Source organism: Pollicipes pollicipes, unplaced genomic scaffold (genome assembly GCF_011947565.3).
Source record: "Pollicipes pollicipes isolate AB1234 unplaced genomic scaffold, Ppol_2.1 Scaffold_3087;HRSCAF=3621_pilon_pilon_pilon, whole genome shotgun sequence".
NCBI classification, from domain to species: Eukaryota; Metazoa; Arthropoda; class Thecostraca; order Pollicipedomorpha; family Pollicipedidae; genus Pollicipes; species Pollicipes pollicipes.
The window spans coordinates 15,471,279-15,487,262 of record NW_023596225.1 but is presented as its reverse complement, the minus strand read 5'-3'; the positions used below and the strand labels follow the sequence as shown (position 1 = coordinate 15,487,262).

General features: G+C 50.4%; 1 long non-coding RNA gene across 1 annotated transcript; it reads right to left on the bottom strand.

Moving 5' to 3' along the window:
• Positions 1–11,908: 11,908 nt before the first annotated feature.
• LOC119089750 (uncharacterized) lies at positions 11,909–15,434 on the bottom strand. Its single transcript, XR_005093192.1, has 2 exons — positions 15,167–15,434; positions 11,909–12,690 (listed from the first exon to the last, which is right to left on the bottom strand). It is a non-coding gene; the product is annotated as an uncharacterized LOC119089750 (long non-coding RNA).
• Positions 15,435–15,984: the final 550 nt, after the last annotated feature.

Sequence of the window (15,984 nt, the reverse complement as noted above, 5' to 3'; positions counted from 1 at the left end):
CTGCTTACCACCAGTAATAGACAGAGCGGTGCCGCCGGAAAAAAACAGGATGATGCCGCCGCCCTCTACTTGCACGAACAATCTTAATGCATCGTAACACTAGACATAGTTAAGACAAGTTTTCTTAGACTTAAAAATCAACCGTTTGCACCGCATAACCTTTATTTTACGCAGACCTCCAAGGGCGGAATTTTAAAAAAGTATTTGCGAACCGTAACCCATATTTTAAAGGGCGGGGGTGAGGGGCGAGGAATTTTTTTGCCGGCCCTCTTTTCATTGCTTTTAATACTGGTGTTGACATATTATTATGGGACAGGTCTCAAAATTGGGGTCAGGCAGTGACAACTGGCCCAGCGGCAATTGAGCCAGCAACAGCTGAACCAGGAACAACTAGACCAAGACCTTACGCGCGGTTCTCCCTGTAAGAACCGCGTTAGGGACAATCAGGGACGACTGAACCTTAACTCCATTACCTCAGTAAAAAGATAACTCTAGAATGTCTACCTATGTTGCGACGTTAGGGTGGTCCCAATGTCCCAATGGCGTATTTTTAATGCCGCATTCTTGCAAAGACGTCCGTGCGCGTACGCAAAAGGTTTGCACTAGATGTTTCAAGGAAACTGAACGTGACTTCCGACACCTGACCGTGACGTCAGCAGTGCAGGCCTTTCGTTATGCCGAGCAACGGGTGCAGAAGCGTTAGCTGACACAGCTCAGATTCACGCCTAGCTGTTACGCATTACTTGCAGTGTGTCACTCATGGCGTGAAAAGTAAAGAAAACAGCAAATAACTTGACCAAAGGTCACTGGGCTACTTGCCACTACCTTGGGTGTCCCAGGTTCAGCTGACCCTCCGTCGGTTGTTAAAAACAGTTACCACTTGTTCAGTTGTCCTAGTCCAATTGTCACTGGGCTGTTTGTTTTAGTTCAGCTGCCGCTGCCTTAGTTTGTCTTGGGCCCAGCCGTCGCTGGGATCATTGTCACTGAGTCAGTTTTTATTGGCTTCAGGTGTCGCTGGCCCAACTGTTACTGCTTCAGGTGTTGTGGCCCAGTTGTCACTGGTTCGACCGCCACCGGTTCAATCGTACTGGAAACTCTTGCTGTGATTGTGCATGGCAGAGTAGTTAGTTTCTGTGTTTTTACATTAGTGCAGTCATTATCAATATTGCTAAGGAGCTTGGTAAACATAAGCTGAGCAGCAGAGGCATTTGCACTGCACGTACTGCAGGGCAAAGGTGTCTTTCAAAGAAGACGCCTGTGGTTACAAATTTCTGTGAAGAAAACGATCTCTGATTTCGGTTTGGGTGAGGAAGTCGGCTGGGGGTCCGAGTCCCCTAGCAACGGTCCTAGGGCCTTGGCAACAGTCGACAGCTTGGTAATTGAGGAGGGAGGGTGTCTCGCCCCAGGAAAAACTGAATGCCTGGAGAGAATTCGTTGCGCAATAAATAGTTCAGCATCCAAAATCCATTGCATGATGAGTAAACATGCGTCAAGTTTTTTTTTTTAAACACGATCAATGTTTGTATATGTTTAGCATCTGATCTTGTGTCGCTTCGAAAGCGGTGGCCTAGTTATATTCGGATACCATTGCTGCTCTCCTACTGCGATGCAGACGAATCGAGCGTCGGTGAGCCAGAAAGTCATATCCCCGCTGTGTGGGACGAACGCAGTGATAACAGGTGTGATTTATATCACCTTATATATCATACCAAAACACAAGCGGATGGAGCCTGTTGTTATTGGAAACCCGAATATGATTATCAATCTGTCTGAATACATTCCTTCCATGAGTATAGCTGGTGGAGAGGCCCTCACGTCTTCTGTTCGTATATGAATTTGCAGTGGCTGACTGAAAACCTATGCTAATGCATTAAAATGGTATGATATGCGTAACATCACACTGTATTTACTATAGCATAGCTTGATATATATATATATATATATATATATATATATATATATATATATATATATGCGTACCATAATGATAGATTATTACATAGTTTCAGCATTGTCCTTTGAAAATTACACACTGACGCTAAGCATGAGAGCACCTCCGCCCACTCAACCCAAGAAAGAAGCATATTTAATTTTTTTTAAAATTTATCCCGAATGGTTTGTATGGGTGACTTCGGATTCAGAGTACCTGCTAAGCATAGCTTGTTGCGTGTACTCCGAACCCACCACCCAAGCGTGCCGTCCAGTTCAACAGCTAATTTTGCCTCCGCCCTTTCGCCGGACAGGAATGCGGAGGGTTTTACGTGCCGCACAATGCTGCGACACGGCCGCCTCGGGTCTGGGTTGAGCCTCGTTGGCCAGTTGCCAACTGGCCTTTCCGTTTCAGTCGGGTCAAACAGTGCGCCCACTCTGGGACTCGTACCCAGTGCCGCTGGATTACGAGTCCAGCATCTTTCCCCAAGACCACGGAGGCGGAAATGTTTTGATAATCATAGTTGTGTGGGTTTCGAATTGCAACGGGTTTCACTCGCGTATGTTTTCGTGTCGTATGCAGAGTGTTGTGAAATATTTAACATATATTCATCCGCTACATATACGGTACATATGAACTATAACAAAATATCATCACTGTAAATAGGTTCCTAAAATATTGGCTGCCCCGGCCCAGATGTAATCTGCCCAGTACATCAGATGTACTGGCGGGTTACAGAAAGGATGTGTCACTGTCATTACTGTAACTGCCACACCTTGGCAGATTTTGCCAAGGTGTGACAGTCGCAGTCCTGATAGCCGACCGGTTAGCGCCTTCGGCTCTCACGTCCTCGGTTCGAACCCCCGTTGTCCCATGGCCCAGTGCGCTAATATGGCTCGTGCAGTCGCAAGCGCCCCTTTAAAGGGTGCGCCACGACGCACATGCGTTTTCTTTTCTAAAAAAAACTGCATCTGTAGCCGACGAGGTGGATGAAACGTTTATGTTTTTGTGACGGTGACGAAAAAAGTAACCCCGCAGGGGCACCGGCTTCGGCCGGTGTAGGGGACTAGCGCCCCCTCGGGCCCCAGCTCCGGTAACGGGTGGACAGCGCAAGCTGTTCCTCTCAGGGCGTAGCCACCCTGCCGGTACGTGAGCTCCTGCTCCCTGTCTCGCTCGTTGCTTTTACAGTTCCCGCATCCGGCCCACTCACCACTCCTAATCCTCATTTTATCGGGGTCGCCGTGCCCCCCCCCCGCCCGAGTCCCCGGGTTGATTGGATCCTGGTGGCTGAAGGGCGCGTCATGCGGGTCAGTCACGACGCGTCCCAACACCCCACTTTGGCCAGGATATCCGGGAGCGCGGGGGGCCCGTGGGGCCCCACACGGGTCGCTAGCGTTTTGGTTGGGTGTTCCGTCCACTTGGGGCGCCTGACCGCGCGCAGCGGCTTAAGGGGTCAAGGGGCGGCGGCGCTGGACCACGGTCAGGACGGGGAGAGGGCTCCCCGGTTACACCTGGCCGTGTGGGAAGCGTCGTTCGCCCGTATAGCACCGGGGTAGCCCTGGCGGCGACCGCCATCCGAGGGAGTGTTGGACCGTCCCCCAGTTGGCTTCCGAGGTGGATGGGGAGCCCTGGTGCCGAATGCTTACTAGAAATCGCATGGCTTATCAAAACTCAACAAACACCCGGCCCCCGAAAGGAGGTCGGACAGCGCTGAGGCCGGGTGCGAGGGGATTCGCCCCCCCCCCCTTGCCCTCGGCCTCTGATCTTCTCCAGCGGAGATGTGAAGATTTCTACCCTGTCACCTTTCCGACGACGCAATGGCTGTGACAAGTTTGGAGACATCACGAGATGTGACAAGCTGAGGGATGGCAACATCGAGGTAGAGTCCGCCAGTAGTTGGAGGCCAGGCATGCATTGTATGCGAAGTTCATTTATAGTATTCGTGATGAGAACGGGAAACATGACAGCACCGTAGCTTTGAAAGCAACACCACACACCACAAATAACTCATTTGGAGCGTTGTCGCAAATTGTTTTGACCTTCGTGATGAACATCCAAAAGCTTAAATTTCCGGGAGGCCAGGGACCTATATGACGCGAGTCATCCTAAGCTCTCGTATGCATCGAAAGTAAAAACTCCTTTGCCACACAACAACTTAACGAGCAGATGACGGTCATTCAGTTCGTGGGACTCTTGAGATCGTTTGGTCTCACTGTTGTACCTTCAGCACGTACACCGGACTCCCAGCCGGCAGTCCAAACTCCTTCCTTGCCGGCCGACCAGCCTGTAGTTGACGTTGGTGGGCTAAGCCCCCTGCTCCACCTCCGGCGCCTGGCCGGTCGGCACCCACCATGCTGCCGACTCCCCCGGCGCCGCTGTCTCCCACCGGAGAGAAGGGTTGGACGGCGGCCCGGTGCGACCGTGGCCCGCGGGCTCCACCGGCTTCCGCGTCGGTTTCTTCGCTACCCTCGTCCGCCTCCGCTTCGTGTGCTCCGCTGCTTTCGTCACCTCCGGCACCAATAGCGAACGCATGTGGGCTGGCGATAGAAACGTTGGAGCGACACGAGGCGGACAGGCGCGCCCGCGATGCCAAGCGGGCGCGCTTGGCCGAATAAGAACGGGCAAAGGCGGCGAACCGTATGTCCGGGGTGGGTAAGGAGTCAGTCACCTGCAGCAGCACTCTATCGCCCAGAAGACCAGCTGAGCCCCATGCTGGTCCACAGAAGTCTGACAGGGCCCCACTATGGTTCCTTCCTCTCCGCCACCTAGGATTGGGCACGCTGGCACAAATCCCCCCCCCCCCCCTCCAACAGGCGCAGCCCAGTTTTTTTAATCGCTTCGCTTCTTAAAGTGAGATTTTGACCCCCTTTTTTAGTATGTCCCCTTGCAGGCGTCTCGACTGTGATATCCTGCGTGCCGCGCTGGTGAGGTAAATGTGTAGTGGCTACTCTCACTTCTTAGCTCTATGACAGGTATCTTATAATGGAACTGCAGGGGCGTGAGAACCAGTCTACACGATCTCAGAGTCATTCTGAATCAGTGCTGTCCGGCCATCGCCTGCCTGCAGGAGACCAAACTGGCACCTGGCTCCCAGTTTAGTATCCCGAGCTACACCGTAATGCGTTGGGATATGCCAGCTGATTTAATTGCACACGGCTGCGTTCTTTGGCTGTGTACCACAGTGCCTCCGTCCAACGTGTCGTCTTACACTCTGACCTGCAAGCTGTTGCAGCTAATGTACTTTTCGGGCGTCTTGCGATAACCGTCTGCTCACTTTACTTACCTCCTGGTGCTTCGTTTCCGAAGGTAGAGATGAAACTTCTGGTGGTCGAGCTTCCCCCGCCTCTTCTTTTGCCGGGTGACCTCAATGCTCACCACACATCTTGGCGTTGCGCTCAAACCAACACTCGCGGCAGGCACTGCGAAACTTTTTTGTATGATGAATCTCTCTGTCTTTTAAAAACCGGGACCCGAGCTCACATGACGCTGCCGTCAGGTCAGACATTGGCGCTGGGCTTGAGTTTTGCAAGCCCCCATCTGGCGGTACACCTGACATGGTCGGTTGAAAAAGACTCCTTTGGCAGTGATCACTACCCCATCTGGTTGTGTTACCAGAACGGAGCAGCTCTCGGTTCCAGGCCACAACGGTGGAATCTTAGATAGACTGAGTGGGATGAATTTCAGGCACAGGTGGAAACCAGGTTGGCTCCTGTCTAGGTGGATGTGCCTGCATCTGCAGAGAAACTTACCTCTACAATCTTACGATCGACAGAAGCAAACCTTACCACGTACATACGCTGCCCACGTCGTCCCCCTGTTCCGTGGTGGACGGACAAGTGCCATGACGCTATACGGGCGCGTAAAAAAGCCCTGCGGGACCCAAACACCGGTTCGGTGGTTTGGGCGTGGGTGAAGCGTATAGCAGACCTACACTCCTCAGTGCTGCACCCTGTGCTCCGTATGCATGGCCAGGACATACTGCACCCATCTAAGGTACCGAATTAAATGGCTCGTGCGTTCGCGGAGCGTTGTGGGCGAACATCTGCCGCTCCCGATTTCATACGCCATCGTGCTCGCTGCGGACCAGCTCAGATAAACTTTCATACAGCCAAAGGGTTTTCATATAACAAACCTTCCACAATGCTTGAACTGATGTCTGCCATTAACTCTCTGCGCAGCGTGGCGAAAGGCCCGGATTTCATTCATAATGATATGCTCCGGCGACTTCCACCTACAGCAACACCAACCAACCATCACCAACACCAACCATCCACCAACATGTTGGTGGCATTCAACCAGTTGTGGGAGACAGGAGAGTTCCCGACGTTTTGGTGGGAGTCGCTACTAGTTCCGCTGCTGAAGCTTGGTAAGAATGGGAAGGATTCGTCGGACTATCGCCCAATTGCGCTGACCTTCTCTATATGCAAACTTCTGGAGCGGATGACTCAGACACGATTGTCTTGGCTTTTAGAAAGCAACAATATCTCTCGAACGCCCAGAGTAGTTTCAGGAAAAACCGTAGCACCATTGCTCATCTTTTAGACTTGGACTCAACTGTGCACATTTTTTATGGAAAGGCGACCCGTAAGAGCTGCGTTCTTCGACATCGAAAGGGCTTACGACACCACTTGCCGATGTGACATCTTACGGAAGCTGTTCTAGCATGGCATTGGCGGAGCTATGCGTAACTTTCTTGTGAATTTTCTTGCTGACTTCTTTCTTGCGTTTCTTCCGCGTCCGTATTGGTTCCATGTGCTCGAAAAGATACACCCAACAGAACGGCAACCCCAGGGTAGTGTTTTAAGTGTTGCGTCGTTTGCTTTTACGATAAGTGACGTCGGGGACTATCTTCCCCAGGCGATTGGTCGCTGCTTTTTGTTGATGATCTCGCCATCTGGTGCAGCTCTGCCACGGCAGCGTCCATGTCGCGCCAGTTGCAGTTGGCTGTGGCTTGCTTAGAAAGTTGGAGCATGCTCAACGGGTTAAGGTTTTCGACCTCGGAGACAGTCTCCGTCCACTTTTGTCGACGCCTACGTCAGTGTCCTGACATGGTGCTTAAGCTTTATGGACAGCCGATCTCCTGCAATACGGCGGCACGGTTTTTGGGGTTACATTCTGATAAGGGTTTGACCTACAATGAGCGTCTTATCATTCTGCGTGACAAGTGTTTTAGGACCCTGAACATACTGAAACGCGTGGCACAAACATCCTACGGAGCAGATCGGAAAACACTTTTATTGTTATACCATTCACTGATCAGCTCCAAGCTGGACTATGCGGGTTTTGTATATGATGGCGCCTCTGAGTCCGTAAAACGTACGTTGAATGCGGTCCATCATGCTGCGTTGAGGATCATTAGTGGTGCATTTCGTGCGTCTCCGACAGCCAGCTTGCTTATGGAAGCCAACGAACCTTCGCTGGCTACCCGAAGGAAGTTGTTGGGGATGCGGTACGCTTGCAAGCTCGCGCAGTTCTCGAACCACCCAACACGTGACGCTGTGTCATCACGCCACACATCGAATGTTTTTTTTTCGGAACGGACAAGCAGCACGTGTGGCGCCGTTGTGTGTGCGTGTTCGTAATGTTCTTCATGAGAGTGGCTCAAGTTTGCCGGGGTGGCACGCCCATGTAGCCTGCCGATCGCTCCGTGGGTGATAGTATCGCCAACTTTCGACGCCTCATTGTCGGAGGTTCGGAAGCAAAATATGATTCCGTGTGTTGCCAGATCAACAGCTCTGAAACATATCGAAACATTTCGGGGATTCACAATTACGTATACAGACGGCTCCAAAACGGATACAGGCGTTGGTGCCGCCTGTGTGAGTGGTCCCGATGCGCGATCATCTACACTGCCAGCCCATGCGTACGTGTATACTGCAGAGCTTGTGGCCATCATGAAGGTGCTTTGCTTTATAGAGGTGGTCGAAGACAGTCTGCACGTGATTTTGTCGGATTCCCTAAGTGCCCTTTCGGCATTAAGGTGTTTAAGTCCGGCAAATCCCCTTATACAGTATATTTTACTGCGTCTCGACACGCTGCACCGGACTGGCAAGACCATAGTACTTTGCTGGACTCCGAGCCACGTTGGCATTGCGGAAAATGATCTGGCTGACGCTGCTGAAAAGCGTGCTACTCGTCGTCCCTGTCGCAGAGCGTTTCCAATACCCGCTACAAACCTACACTCAGCCATCTTGGCCTTTTTGCGCTGGGAATGGCAGAGCACATGGGATGCGATGGGCACCAGTAAACCAAAAGGCATTAAGCCGATTGTTCAGGAATGGCAGTCATCCTATCGAAAGCCATCTCTGCCTTTTTGCGCGGGGGAATGACAGAGCACGTGGGATGCGATGGGCACCAGTAAACCAAGAAGCATTAAACCGATGGTTCAGGAATGGTAGTCATCCTATAGAAAGTCTAATCGGGGGAAAGTTATCCTGTGTCACTTGCAGATTGCCCATGCTCATGCTACACATCGATGCTTACTATATCGCGACGTTCTACCACGGTGTCGCCACCGCAACGCCACTCTCACAGTGGAACATTTGCCAGTATGCTGTCCCATACTACGCTTCGAGCGTCGAGGTACTTTGGCCCTGCGGCGCCGTCCCTGACGCTCTTCGATTTACTATGTAACGGCTCACCATACATCAAACATACCCTCAGGTTCGTACCGCATGTTAAGTTCTGCACTTTTATACACCTGCCTGAATAGTTCATACCGCGTGTAGGAAGTTTTTAGATTGCCGAAAATTTCGCATCAATATGTTATTACGGGTTCACGCATTCGGACATCATTGGTGACGCGTTCCTTACACAACTCAGTCGTTCTATTTCTGACCAATATATATATATATATATATATATATATATATATATATATATAGGTAGTCATTTGGCTGTTATGGGCGCAAAATGACCACAGCAGTCGGCGCGCCCTAAAACTTTAATCAACAACAAGGAAAAAGTAAAAAAAACGCTTATTTGTTATAAATTGGTCACAGTGAACTAGCGGTGCCCAAAAACAATTTCAACGCCGCTTTGTCTTAGCTTAAGCCACTTGGGGGCCACAATGCAAGCCATAATGCAACACGCTTAAGCGTGTTGCATTTGAGGCCGCGTTGGCAAAAGGTGAGTAGCTGCTTATTGGTCTGTTACCAGTACACTCGGGGGGGGGGGAGTGGGGGGGGGGGGGGGGCAGTGATGTAGTCGGCCCATGATACACAGACGGCACGTTCGCCCACACCCGCAACTAGTTTTACGACTCCGATCTTCTCTAGCAGCCCGGGTCTGACATAATTTCTACAACAACAAAAACGAAAAAGCTTGCCTCGCATGCTTTATCTACCTGAGCATGCTGCCTCTGCCGTCAAAATGCCGACGTCAATGCTTGCTAAAACGAGGACGTTCCTTGTCCTAAAAATGGCTCCGCCCGATCTTAAAAAACAAAAAACAAATGACAAGGTGCCGGAGTAAAGTAACCTCATCGGCCTGTGCCGGGTTGACGACGTGTCACCGGGACATGCTGAACGGCCAGAGACTCACAGGATCTTTTGCAATGTGGTTTGGCCTGGCTTGATGGTTAAGCGGAATGCCCGGCGTAAACTGAAACGCATGCCTCCATGAGGTGAGTGATGTTTAATTCTTGCTCACTGCTTTGAAGGCAACGAACAATTTGCGCGCACCGTGAGGTGAATTGCAAGATAAAATGTCGCGGGGTGAAGTATCGTCGGCCATGGTTGTACAACAAGAGATCGGCAAAATAATGGCGCGCACTTTGCGCTAGTAGCAACATCGGTGATGGTCATTTGCGGACCCGATCTCGGATGTTGACGGCTGCAATGTAACCAAACGAATCTCTCCTGGGACGCATGAAAATAAATTTTACCCATATTGTAAGCATGACATCGCATAATTATCAACTAAAACATCATTTTGGGAGCGCATTTCAATTCTTACTGCAACGACACTAAGATTATGTCAAAGCGCACTGGATGACATTAGTGAATTCCTCACACTAGCGGGGTCACACTATTCCTCACCAAGCAATGCCACTAGCCATTGCTTGGGAGTTTTGAAAAGCAGGTGGTAAAAGACATCCTTTTTGCAGTGAAAAACCATGCATAAGTTAAATAAAAATGTCGGGAGTGGCTCGTGCGACAAATGTGAATAGTCTGGATGCACTAGACATCGGTACCCATCCGTTCAGCGGAATGACCAGGTAGGTGGGAGCCGACCAAAGGTCTTGGGACTACGCTTGTTACACAGACATGCGGCAGCCAACCGTTCTCTTCATTCCATCATGAGATCTGGAGAGCCGGTCAGCTGAAAAGCCTAAGGCGCCGTTCCAGGGCTACAGAAACCGGGCAGGTGTGACATTGATATTTTGCCATGGATTGCGACTGATTTTCATCGATTAGTGTTTAAGACTCCGTCTATGAGGATGGATCAAAAAATTGCTGGAGCAGAATGGGTTTTGGAGAGCGTAGCACATTCTCTTCACCGCGAGGTAAAAGCATGCATTTTCCTGCGGTCCCACATTTATCCGCCTGCAGTTCAAGCTGCTGCTGAACTGTGATAAACTGTGCAAATGGGAATGACATTGGTAATGACAATGGCAGGTGACACAATGACAATGGTAGGATGTACTGTTGGAATTGTATGGTGCAATATCAATGGTTCAATGGCGATGGTAAATGGTGCAATGGCACAGCTGGCTCGCACTGCCATTGCACTTTTTACCACCGTATTTACTACTGTACGCGGCTGTGATCGTGCATCCAAATTCAAAACGTAGAGCGGTTGTAAATTTCCAACTAAGAAGGCCAAAATTGCAAAGAAATTCGCCAGCAAATGATCAATGTACAGATTATGAATGGCCAACGTTAACCCACGGTAGCTTACTGGCAGGTCCATCTTGTACGTTTACGGCGCTCATTTGCAGAAGATCCGCGGTCAAGAAAACCCTCTGCGGCCACAACGCCCAACAGGGGACGTAGAAAAAGGGAGCAGTAAAGGTCACGTCCCTTCCCCCTTGCCCAACATTTTATACTAGAAAATGGGCGATTTTTAGAAATCAAATTGATTGTTTTGGTTAGGAATAGGATATATATATATATACATATATATATATATATATATATATATATATATATATATAAATGTATATTATTCGCAGTATTTAGGAGAAAATTTGACAATTCCCTCCCCGGAAAACTTTGGCCACGTGCCTGACGCCCAGGCTAATGGTAGCTGTGAAAGCGTCGACCTTACAAGACAGACAGAGCAAACTCATGGACGTCTTGACCGTGAGCTTCGTCTATCGTTTGGTTCCATTTGGACTATCATCCATGATTCTCCACATGAACAATTGTTTGGCATTGAGGTGTCGCAAAACGTGAGCTGTCAAGCTCAGTCTCAGAGTTTTTATTAGAGTATGGCGTGATGAGTTTCTCGCTACTTGCGGGTAATGAGCTTCTCTCTACCCTGTGTAATTCTTTTTACGTCTGTTAACAAAGGATGAGACATGACTTCGCCACTGGGAGCGCGAATCAAATCGCGACAACACGTAGGGAACACAGCTGCTATTCCACTCCGAAGGCGTTTGGCATCCAAGCCTCTGCAGGCGAACTGATGGTGACCATCTTTTGGGCTGTCCAGTGTGCCATCATAATCTTCTAGGTGCCAGCAAAAGAGCAGTCACAGAGCATCGCTACCCCAGCCTGATCGTGCAGCTGAAGGAAGCCAGCAAAAAGAAGAGACAAGCAGAGCCCACAACTGAATCATGCATCATCGATGTGCTGAGTGCGTGGAAGATGTGATGTGAAGTGATGCACGTGCAATGTGTCCGAGTTACCCGTGGGTGCTAGACAGCTTGCACATGTCACCTGCGACCCACCTCACATTGTTGATACAGGATTCAGCGCGACGTCACGTGCGGCGGCACAACCGGCCCATGTCCCTTCGCAGAGCAAAAACAGCTAAAGTTGGGGTCTATTTTATTCCAATGAGAAGAGCAATCGCAGGGTTGGGTCCTTTTCTTGTCATAATTCCTATTGCCTGTTCACAAGGCCCGAGTAGTGTGGGTGGTCATCAACAACCATCTAATTTGAGGAGTTGCATTACCCAGCTTTCAGTCCTAACCTGGCAGTAACTCCTGTTTTCACTTTTGAAGTCACGTCTACGGGAAAGCGTGTACACTGATGAAGAGTTCATGTGCGAAGCTGCAGAAAAGTGAAAAGAGAGCTAGCCAAGGGGGTTCTTCTCCACAGACATGGAAAGTATCAAGGAAAAATAGGAGAAATTAGTTGCGCTCAAGGAAGAGCGCTTTAAAATGGTGTATTCTCCTCCGGTCTATAAGATATAAGATACAAGTTTCTGTGTATCTCGTTTTTCAAACTTTATTATATGCTAGGGTACCCAGGCACACTGCATCCGTTCGGAAGTATCATGCAGCTACTGCCACGTCCACCACACGACGGAGTGGGACAACCCACACCTCCGCTGGTGTCTGGCCGCTGCGTGGTGGTGGTAGTGGTAGTGGTAGTAGTGGTGGTTGGCGCTGTCCAGCACACACCGCCCCGGCACCGGCCCGACAGACACATCCGGTCCGCCAAACAGCCGAACCAGTTTGGAATGCGCGGCAGACACGCGCCACCCAAGCAGAACTGGATGCTTGCGCAGGGGCACAGCGGCGGGGCCAGCGTCAGGCGGAACTGGGCCCGGCTGGCATCGCCACACGTCGTCAGTGACAAGAGCAGCACCTGGGGGTAGGTCAGGTCAGGTTAGCAAAACTCGGCTGGTGTGACCACACCCCGCTCGTGACGAGGGCAGCGGCTGATCACAAGTCAAGCCAGGTCAGGTCACGCTAAGCGAAGCTCGCAAACGTTGGGCGCAAACGGAGCCATTAAGCGTTTACTCATCAATGGCTTGGAGAGGGCTGATAGCACGCTGCGTCGCACAGGAACTACGAACAAGCCATTTGCGTAGGCTAAAACAGAGTTGCTCAGATTGAGCACACATGAGAGTTTATCCAACATGACTGCGTTATGATGAAGGGACGTTGATGACTGGTGCTTGGACGACCATACAACGTGCTTGTTGTGTAGCAAGGTTTGCGTAAAATGGTGCTGTGAATGCGTAACAGCAAAATTACTATAACGAAGTCATTGCGGCAACCAGTGCAATGCGATGTAAAAATTAGGCCTACAATATACCAAGGCGACAGTGTCTCGTGACAAATCAAGTTAGGAGAGAGCTAGTGACGTCGGTGGTTACTAGTTTTGATGCACGCCTATCAAAGTACCGGCCTGGGTACACCACCGGAAATCCGCAGAACATTCCTTCGGTGGGGATCTTCTGAATGCGGATTCCATCCCGGTGTAGTCGGAAAGACGACAAACCAAATATTCCATTCAAAAATGGCAAATTGTTTTGTTCTGTCATCTGGTGTGTCATCGATCTGTTATAGTTCCGTTATCCATCTGTTGTAGTTATGTTGTGTATCTGTCTTGGTTTTGCTTCTACCTGTTATAGTCCTGTTATCTATCTGTTGCTGTCAAAGTTCTGTTAGAAGCAAAGCATCAGTTATGCTGTAAATGGTCGTGGTACGTCACAATATCTATTTCAGACTCGCAACCATGAGCATAGCTTCGAAACGTCGCGTATTGACCCCAGAACTGGTGGTTGGTTGATAACACCGTTTGACCAGTCCCTCTTGGTACATTGAAGGGAGATAACTGTCAACGTAAGAACTTAGAACTCATGATAAAGAACTCTACACAGGTCTCATCAAGTGTAGGAACGTTAAATGTTTCGTGTGTTTCGTTTGGGGCTTGGCGAAGTATGTGCCTAGAATGTGCGCTAATTGCCCCGTTAGAAGTAAGCATCAACCACGGATGTTATCAAAATTTGACGCCATGGAAAGCCAGTGTTTAGAGGGCGAATAGGTGATAAGGGTTGAAGGAAGACCGTTCATTTTAGTGGCTCAATAGTCACTTGGAGGTGTAGTCCCTGGCGGCAGGGTGAGCACGGTAACCGCGTCCCTAGCACAGCAGTGGACGCGGTTGACCGGTGATGACGGTGTTCCTCTATATCGTGGACACGGAGCCTGTATTTATTTCCAGTCCGCATCGCGTTAACACGCGCATGGGTGGGGGGCAATCTGACCCCCGAAGCTTTTTACAAATTAAGTTGCAAACTGCACGGCACAACTATCGGCAATTAAATAGCGGGCCTTTTGGCATAAAACATAACATGTACCTGGTAAGGTGGCTAACCTATGGCACGTCAGGTTATAGCTTTCAAAAAGGGCGACTTTAAGAGGATCTTCAAATGTGATGCGACAACAGGGTGCTAGACGAGGCTATGCAACTTTGAAATAGTTGCTTAGGCAATAACACAACTTCAGTTAGGCTTACAACAAATTTCATTGGCCTGGGTTAGGCATGAGGGTCATGCCGACGCCTACACCAGCCTGCTTTTTTGTTCGCGAGCATAACGCATGAGGTGTTTTCTGGTGTTCATTTCGAGTTTATTGATAAGAGACACCGCAACAGACATGCTTCATGGATTTCTTTAAGGCCACAGTAAACCACTAACCTAAAATGACCCAGGTCAACATTTTGTTTTCAGCAATATACCACCTAGTATCTTTCTGGACGTTTATTCAAATGCAAAAATCGACACAGTTTCGTAGAATTTTGTTCACCACGACCATTTGCAGGTCATTAAAGATCCCTGACATAAATGAGTGTCAGTGACCTTTCGCTCAAAATAGGGATCCACGTTTACGGCGGTTGCATGAGGAAGTTTGGGGTCACTTTAAACACCAATCCGGAATTTGACGCTGATCTTATTTGACCCGAAGGACATGATCTAGGACCCTCGAAATTCGACAGAAGTGATTTCACATACAGGCCAACCGCCCTGTGAATTCCATGTTTCTCGCACGTTAATTTTAAATATCAGGGGGTCAAGTTTTCCTCGCCCCACCCGAGTGAGGGGTACTCAACCGTCCACTCGGGGTGTGTTGACGCAGATACAACAGGCCATATAGTTTACTGTCAACTCACCTTTCCATCTTAATTATCGAATCGAACTCTTTTGAAAATGTGCTTGATTTCGGTGCTTGGGCTTACTCAGCAGCGGTAGCTTACACAGCGACGGCGAGAGCACTTAGATTAGTAATTCCGGCTCATGGGCCTCGTCGACGTGTGCTGCAAGCAGTCGAACCCTCACCAGGACGAGCGCTGCTGGGACGGCCATGACGTCAGGCCGCTGCCGCTGCTGGCGCTGGCGCTGACCGGAGCACTGCACCTCCGTCTCTTCTCAGGCCTCCGCAGACGACGCGGGGCCAGCGGCTGGTGTCGGCGCGACAGGTAGCGTCACGGCGCTCTCTGGGCCGGCGCGCGGGTGGCTGTCCTCTCCGGAGAGGCGTGCACTGCCGCGCACCGGGGTCCGACCGGCCGTAGTCAGGCGTCGCCCCGGTACAAACAGGGTACCGTTGGGATGCCCCGAGCGAGCGGGTGAAGTAGTTCACGAATGGCGGGGGAGGTCGGCTGAGGGGAGGGGTGCCGGCGGTGAAAGCTGGTTCTCCATGACAGAAACAACATAATTGCCAGGCCGCGAATGCTGGCGATCACTGGAATGTGGGCTGCGTCAGTGGTTGCGGAGTGGCACTTTAATTACATTTCATTGGAGTTAATGCATTTTACTGCATAATCATTGCAGCTCATTACAACTGTTAAGTCATGACGCCTGTGCACAACAGTGGACCGCTGAACACGTGAGCCCGTGCAGTGGAGGGGGTATTCCAGACGCGTGAAACTGGGTCCACTCTGGCGGGGAGTGTCCTCCGACAGAGCGACCGCCGCCGTCACACACTGTCTGACCATTACGGCCGCTGCAGCCTCTCTCCTGACTTGAAACTAAATGCCGCCGAAGAACTTACTGTTGAAGGCGCACCATACGGTACCCTCCCCACTCTTGAATGCGCACCAGGCGGCGCCCTTTTTACTGTTGATGGCGGGGCAGCAGGCGACGCGCTTATCACTGTT